We start from the raw sequence: 8,573 nt of genomic DNA, 5'->3' as shown, positions 1-8,573 counted from the left end.
AAAAAAAAAAAAATTAAAACTATTCAAATTGGTACGGACCAGTCTTTCTTAGCCGTAACTCTATATAACAGTGTGACGTAAAACACTAATTTTTTTAAACTAGAACATTGCCTGGTTTACGACCTGTCAGTTTGGCAACAGAGTAGAAATAATACTTGTATGTAAAAAAACGCGTTGTAGAACTAGTAATAATGAATTAGGTTTAATTACCTAAGTTTATGTTCTGTTTATGTTCACTAAAGTAAGAATTAGGTGTGCTGGCGCCATGAGTGAATACAAGTATCTATGTGAGCGGAATTGACAGTTATTCCTCTTTGCGTGAGGACGTAAGAAACACGTCATGGTTGCCACCGCGAATACTACGTATCACGGATGATATTATGTGTTTTGGGGAGGGGGGGATCAATTAGGTTCATCACATCCTCGAGCTCGTGTCCCCCTCCACCGGCCCTTTCTCCGCCCTCCTCCCACGCGACGCCTCCCTTGATTCGCCGGTGCGGCGCGGCCGCCCCGCCTGTACCGCTGCAACCCGCCCACCCGGTGAGTCGCCCGGCACGGTATAAATAGGGGCAGCCGCGGGCCAGGACACGCCAATCGCCAGCATCGCCCCGTGGTGCCTGCTCCAGCCAGCCGTAGCTACCCTCAGCCCTCCGCGACAAGGTAAGCCACCCCCAAGCGCCGGTCACTCAGCTAACTAGGCACCGTCCATTCAGAACAAGGTAAACCTCAGCTAAAATCGAACGTACACTATTTTTTTCTGTCACTTGCTAGCTCCTGGCAGTTGACCCATTCTATGGCACAAATACCGTTGTGTTTAAATGTTTGTAGTCTAGCGCTAGCAATTGTTTGAGCAATAGTAATCTCTCTGGCAGCAGTTACTTTTTCGTGTGCGCTCTGAACCACTTTGCTCTGGTAACGAAGCTGTCCAAGCCGATCACAGACTCTCAAATCCAGCTTGCTACCACAAACTAAAACTTCTGTTGGATTCAACAAAATTTTCTCCTACCATGCTTGAAACATTTGCCGAGTTTATTATAAGAACTGTTTTTACATTTGGCAAAATTTATTTACACAATAAAACTTATATCTCTTTAAACAAATTTTCCAGTACGTTGAATATTTTTAAGCAAGTTAATGTGATTGTGAGGATGAGCAGAAGAACTCTTTGACACAGGAGTTATTAGAGATTAAGAGTGGGGAATAAATAATAACGAAGCATTGACGTAATGGTTTGCTGGAAGTAGGGATTCAGGGTGGGAGGGCAGCGATGGAAGGTAGTAGCCCGAGAAAACCCACCCGTTACCGGAATCGTTCGCCATGTTCTGGTTTTCCCCACCGGAAATCTACTCTCAAACACCGTGCGCCTAACTAGATATTCCTTTCTCCATGTACAAAAGTTTTGTTAGTTAAAACCAATAATTTATTATTTCTATAAAAGGAATTTTGTCAGAGGCAAATTATGTTACCAGAAATGCATTCAGCCGATTTGGTAAATATTTTTGAATTTGGGAGATTATTGTTCGGGATGGTAATTCAATTTTACATTTGATATTAAAAGCTGCGTATTCGTACTGAACCCTTTTTAAACAACGTAACACATATTTCGCTTCTCCTTTAAACATTTGCACTTTTGGTTTTGGTACTGACATTTCTCTAAATTATTTTACGTCACTAACGAAATCATAAAATCTTTGGCTACAACGCGGGGATGGCTCGTTTATTTATGAGCACCCAGTAGGTGACCGAGTGTTACGGAGCACCCCATGGTCCTGGAAATAACCTTCCGCAAGTCTTTCTGGAGCGAAGGAATAAGAGTGTGACGCGGAACCCCAAATGTACATATTTTTTTTTTTCCTTTCGTTGATATCTGATCGACCGCATTCCTTTTGACTTGCAAGGCAGATTTTACATTTTGATCGAAGTATTTTCGTGGAGTGGTTCTTGGTATACGAGGAAGGAATATATGTTACTAACATTGTGATTATTTAAAGCACATTTTAATTGAAATATATACATAACTTTATGTGTAGATAAATACTTTTAAAATTTAAAATGTCTTCCATGACTTAAATATTTACCTTGTTTTACAATATTTTGATAAATAAACGTTTAAATAAAACAACGGATGATCTCACTGATGGTTGTATTACCATTTATTTTCTTAAGTTTATTGTTTCATATTTCTGTTTGCAATATTTTCAATAATATTATTTATTTTCTTATTTTCCTACACAGCTATAATGTACCTCAGAGGTACAGGATACCAGGTCACAAAATTGTAATTTTTCACGAGAGTAAGTTTGCAATGTTTTCAACTTTATTCATTTTAAGGTTTCTTTGCTAGAAGTAGGAAATTTAAGAACTTAAATCTTAAACACCTTTATTAAACAAAAATACTGTCTTCATAATAAAAGTTTATATTTTAATTTTGATAAAAATTATTTGGGAAAATAACTACAGGAATGTGTAAATATAAATTGAACTTCGGAGAAAACGGTTTTCTTTAATATCAATACAAAGAGCGAAAAATGTATGTCATGATATTGGTGTAACTATATTTCATAAAATAGTTAAAAATTCAAAAAATTTTATATCTCAGGCTGCATGTTCATCACTACAAAATAATATAATAAACCTCTATACAACTAATGGTCTAAAGTATGTACTTCCAGAGGCTGGCAGGCCTAAACGTATTTGAAGTTAGAGCTAAACAACATTTGTATTGTAAAGGATAGATAAAGTATTTAAGATGTATCACTGAACGTCAGGATTATGTTTAACTCAACGAAGTTGTACAAACACCGTGAATTTCGTCGCTGTAGCATAATCATTTTATTGAAATAATTAGGGGATTAATACGCCATAACAATGTCAAAAATAAAGTGGTTTCTCTTAATTATTGCAATGAAATAATTTTTATACAGCTAGAAAATTTGCTTTGTTGTAGAACATCTTTCAATAAAACATAATCCATACGCTCAGTGTTCCATGTTCAATATTTTCTTTATTATTTACAATAAAAATGTTGTTCAGCTCCGACTTCATACATGTACATCAGCCTTCGGAAGCACGTTATACCATAAGTCGTATGATGCAGCCGAAGTTTGTAGGTCGAATCAGACAGAATCAACCTGTATAAATACGTTTAGAGCAAGAGTTAAACCTAAAGTGAACTTTCCTCGATACACAGAAAAAAAAATTCTGTACGTTTACAAAAGATTCCTTTGAAACCAGTTGTATATGAATATTTGGTAAAACTACGAGAAAGATATTGCATCTTTGTATGGCACATAGCTATGGATATTTTGCATATATTAAATAGGTCTTTTGAGATAGTACTAAGTATTTCTTACACAAATTGGTGCATAGTTTTAAATTATAACTGACGTTTCATTAAAGCATAATTTTTTTAAACCATTGAAAATATAATTGAATATGCAAAAGTTGAACTTTATTTTGTTTTATTTTGCTTATTAAAATGCGCAGTCGATACAATAAAGCTATTCAAGGGAGAACTTCGTCTAATGTAGGTACTGGGACAACACAAAGCATAAAAGCCCGGATAAGAATTCGAACCCACTATTACTGTGAACGCTATTTTGTAGTGACACAGTTTTCATGTATATATCTCTATTTTACATGAATATTTCTATTCAATTTAACAATAAAAAATTACAGTGTATGTACATCGAGCTTGTGTAAGTGCTTATCGCAATGCACGACTGTGGCAAGTTTAACTGTTATGTCTAATAAGGCGTTGTGCTGGTAGAATGTTTACGCCCAGGGCGCAGGTGGCGGCACTTCCACATGTGTCGCTGGCACGGCAACATAGACCGGTCTCGGTCTGGCAACTTAACCTCAACTCACAATGATCCGTCGTGTCCGTCCGTCACAAACCCGTCCGTCCCCCACCCGTCCGTCCCCCACCTGGCCGTCATCCGTCCATCCGTCAACTAGCCGAGCGATTCACATTGATCCGCATGTCCGTCATAGTAGTTTTCTACTCGGCTTTTTCTATTAAGGATTTTCATCTCGAGGAAATTTATCTTGTGGAGATTTTCCATTTGGACGATCAAGTACGCTAAGCACTTAAAAATGATTAAACAAACTCCAATATGTTTATATTAATATATTTCCGAGTTACTATGCATTATTAATTACTTTTGTGCCTCAGACAACTATTGTTTCAAATAGCAAACAAAAAAAAGTGTTCATAGGCAAGTTAAGAACATAATACTGAAGCATCTTAACAAATAAGCCAACTAAAGAACTTATTAAAATAAAGATAATGTTTTTCAGACATTAATGAGACCATAAGTTCATCCGTCCGTCATCGAGAGTTAAAGCTTGGCAAGGTTTTAATGGATGGACGGATGGAAATTTTCGGGCTATCTGATTGGCCGAATATCACGTGATTGACGGCCGGATGGGCATCGGACAAATGAGACTACTGCTAGCGCCGTTAATACGCAGGCCGGCGTGAGATTCACTAAGCGAACGAGACATGCCAAGGCAAAGAATGAAGTTGTCAGACCTATCTATATGACCGTGGTCGCCGCCTTCTTCCGCGCCTGCTATGGTTTTCGGCAACACAGGGCGCACTGCTGTTTCTCGTTTCTTAGAAGGATATTCTTATCTGAACGTATTTCAATGAAGATAAATACTGGACCTATACAACCAGTTAAGTTATCGAAATGTGAGGATGAACAAGAAACAATAAGATGATGATAAAGTGGAGGATGGATAAACGAAAAAGATGTGAAAGGGAAGCTATAAAAACGTTAGTTTTAATTAGACTTTCCCATTGTGTGAGGTAAAGTGTATTTCCCCGTAAAATAAATGATGTTTTCTGTTAATTATTAGTACTAAGATTATTATAATAATTATAATTCTATAATAAACGGAGAGTTTATTTGAGAATGAACTAGTATTGTGGTGTGAAAGAACAATTAAATCAAGAAAGTAAGATAGTACTGCACGAATTTGCTATCATTAAAAGATATATAAGCTCTAGAAAACTAGAGTTTAAGACGAAAATATTATTATATATATACATTGATATTATATATAATTTATTATTATATATTTATATAATATATTAGGTTCGGATATAGGTGGTTGGAAAAATTATAATACTTGAATGATTCGGAAACATCTGTTCCTTGTTGGCTTTTCCTCTTCAACTATCACCTAAAATGAATGCAAACATCAGTTTGTGTGTCATGCAGCAGACCTGGGTGGTCCAGGAGTCAGCTAGCTGACTTCTTGCCAAAGGTTTTGGGCTAAAGTCTCACTGCGAGTATTTTTATATTTAAACTATAGTTAGTTTTAAAGCGTCCCCTAATAATCTGCCTGCCATAATTCGAGGTCTTAACATATTCTTACTTAAATTAACATTCTCTCTTTCAGAGTAGGTATTTTAGAGTTATTGCATTTTAAATGTGTTCATCGTCAGAATTCTATTCACTTTATCTAATAAACGTAAAACTCAGAGGATTTGTTCATGACTCTGATTTAATTCTACTGGTTGTGTCGCCATTACATTGCTAAATGAATCGTTTTGTATGTCATGAGCTTCATTATCTAACTTTTCAAATAATGTTTATTAACTTTCATAAAGCATACATGACTATTGGCATGGTAGCTGATAGAGCATTTAAGTTCCCTGCACCTGGGGTTGTCTAGCGTGGCCGAGGTCTGAGCGCTAGCACAAAGGATGACTCAGGCACACGTATAATTTAAGTCATCGCCTTTAAGCACACGACAATGAATTAGCACGCAGTATTTTCGCCAGTAACTCAACTCTGATAAAATTAAGGTTCAGTAATAAATGCAGAAAAAAATAGCCACTTGTTTCTGAGGATCATGTGCAAAAAAAAAAACCTATGTAAAAATTAACGTGTTAAAAATATCTGTTTGTAACCAAATTATCGTTCTAAAAATTCGTATCATAAACTAAAAAATAAAATAAATTTCAAAGAAAATAAAAACTTGTTCAATCGCCGTTTTTAATGAGATCTCATCCATTATATCTTGGTTATTTATAAAATATTTCTTTCTAAGTTATGAACATCTTTGTTTGGCAGCCAGATAAAAGAAGCCTCTCAAATTACGACAAAAATTTCTTGCCGCACGTAGAGTTATAAAAACACGAAGGAGAAGCTGTTATCACATAATAATTTTTTAAATAGGTTTATTTAATTTCAATACTGAGCAATTTATTCTGTAAATATAAGTGTTTTTACTGTGGATATTTTTATTTGAAATTGAGATGTTGTACAGAACAATAAAATATGTCTAGATCCAAGAAATAATGTTCAAATTTTAAGAAATTTCGCTCCCATAAGACTTTACTAATAAACATTAACAATTGCTGATTTATAGTATTATTAAACATAGATTATATTGATAAAGACTATGAAAACCAGCATGAGAAAAAAGTTTAAAAGTGCAACTCAGCAAAATACCCTTTAAAATATTTTTGAACAAATTACAGTTCATATCATTTCACTTAACTTCTGACCGCTAATGTAAGATACCGTAGAATTAAATTTTTAAGTGCGGTGAAAAATATATAAATAAATTTTTGTCGGGTGAGAAACACGTCATTTTTTATTTAAAATTTAAATACCTACATAATAGTTAATGGTATCAATATTTAAAAAAAAAAATATTTTTACAATATCGAAATATCTGTTTGACGTATGTTGAAACCATATACAACTCGTACTCTTAAAAATATACGTAATTACTTATTGGTTTCACGACTTAGCTGAAAAACCACCCATGAATCTCTACGCATTACATTAATGGGGAAATTGACTTTGGCTCTACGCGCTAAAATAAATACATAATTGATTTCATGAAAAAAAACGTTAATGTAGGTACAATTTAAGTCCTCTTTAGCTGGTAAATTTAATTCAAAGATTGTATAGAAACTGGAGCACAATCTTGAGTGTTTGACAATTTTTACCAGTTGAAATTATATAAAATACTGTCTGTGATACGTGTAAGGAATATTTTTGACACTATAAAATAAAATATTAAAAATATTATTTAGTGATTCAGACTTATTGAAGAAGTAGTGGAAATCTGACCACTCGCCACCAAATAATGAGATAACATAGTGAAGAATTGTAGTTTACTGCTCATATTGAATCAACTGTAAAGATACAGTAGTGCTCATAAAATATTTCCTGCATTGCAACGCCCGTAGCTTAGTTTCCTCATTTTACACTTAACACAAAAATAATGGATATAGGCCTAACTATTACTTTTGTAATATACAAAATTATTTTCACTTCACATACTCCAAAAATGCAACAAAAAAAAAAGTTTATTTCCCCTGATTGAAAATTTTTTAACAATTACCAGCACAACATATGTCAAATTTTTAAGTTCGTCTGTGGTTTATAATATTCTATGTTTTATATGAATAAGCTACTTTAAAAAAAGGTAACTACGTTCCATTATAAATGAGAGTGCCAAAAATTCTAAAAAAAAGATTGAAATGTTACAAGACTTGTTGCCTTGAGATTTAATTTATTCAAAAAACTAGTTTATAATTTTTTACCGTGTGACACAAAAATTAAAATAAACCAAAACTATAACACACTGGCGTAAAATTATATAACTAACACAGCAGTCAAACAAGCCATTACTTACTATAGCACTCAAATATATGATTAAAATGTTTAAACGCGCAATGTGTAGTAAAATGTACCTTTTTCTTTGTTTGAAACTAGAAAAAAATCATTTGCATTATTAATCAGAAGTGAGATGATCATTTATTCTGATTTTTTTATTTATCAAAAAGTATTTGCTGACGTATTACTCTTGAAGTTTGTACTGAACACGGTGGTCGAATGATCAAATCACTCGCCTGCCACCATTATAGTCCGGGTTGGAATAACGTCTCTGATTATTTCAAATATAATTTTTTAAAAATATCATTCTTTAGCGGGACAATTTATATAAAAAAATCCTTAGGTTTAAGAGAGTGGCATGAATGTTTGGTCAATTTTCTTAACGGATGTCTTTTATGACATTATCAGTGTGTACCGCGATGCATGAGAAATAACGTTATCGGATTTACAGAAACATGAAGCAATTCCTAAGAATATGTTCATCCAGATCTTAAATAAAATATTTTTTACAAATGAAAAATTCAGTACCTCAGCCATATATAAATAGTTCATTACATTAATAAATTCGGTACAGCTGAAGTTGTTTTATGCCTGGTCAAAATATTTTTTTTTCACTCACCTTTGATTGTATTTTTAATAAATTAGTTTACACGTTTACCAAATAATACTTTTTTTTTAGAAATACTAAGCTAGGGAATTGCTTAAAATTTTTGGATAAACCCAGACGGAATTAAAAGAGAAGTTCCTTTTAAAAGTTGAAGGCGTGCCTGGCTTTAATATAATGCTTCACTCTTTCCCTGAGATAAAAATTTATCATTACTAGAAACTAAAACTTTCTTTTTCAAATAAAGAAAATGTCGCATTTCAAAAGAACCATATGACTTACTTAAAAGTCATTTATAAAGTTCTATAAGTCTTTGAAAGATG

The 8,573-nt window shown here is 33.7% G+C and overlaps 1 protein-coding gene across 1 annotated transcript in view; it reads left to right on the top strand.

Moving 5' to 3' along the window:
• The first annotated feature begins 593 nt into the window (after positions 1-593).
• Positions 594-8,573, top strand: part of LOC134529963 (uncharacterized) — a 29,603-nt gene continuing 21,623 nt past the window's right edge. Inside the window, exon 1 of the mRNA XM_063364505.1 lies at positions 594-660. The gene's annotated coding sequence lies outside the window, so the exon portion shown is untranslated. The remainder of the gene's footprint in view (positions 661-8,573) is intronic.

The sequence above is a fragment of the Bacillus rossius genome, chromosome 2 (genome assembly GCF_032445375.1).
Source record: "Bacillus rossius redtenbacheri isolate Brsri chromosome 2, Brsri_v3, whole genome shotgun sequence".
Taxonomy (NCBI): Eukaryota; Metazoa; Arthropoda; class Insecta; order Phasmatodea; family Bacillidae; genus Bacillus; species Bacillus rossius.
This window is presented reverse-complemented; position numbering and strand designations above follow the sequence as displayed.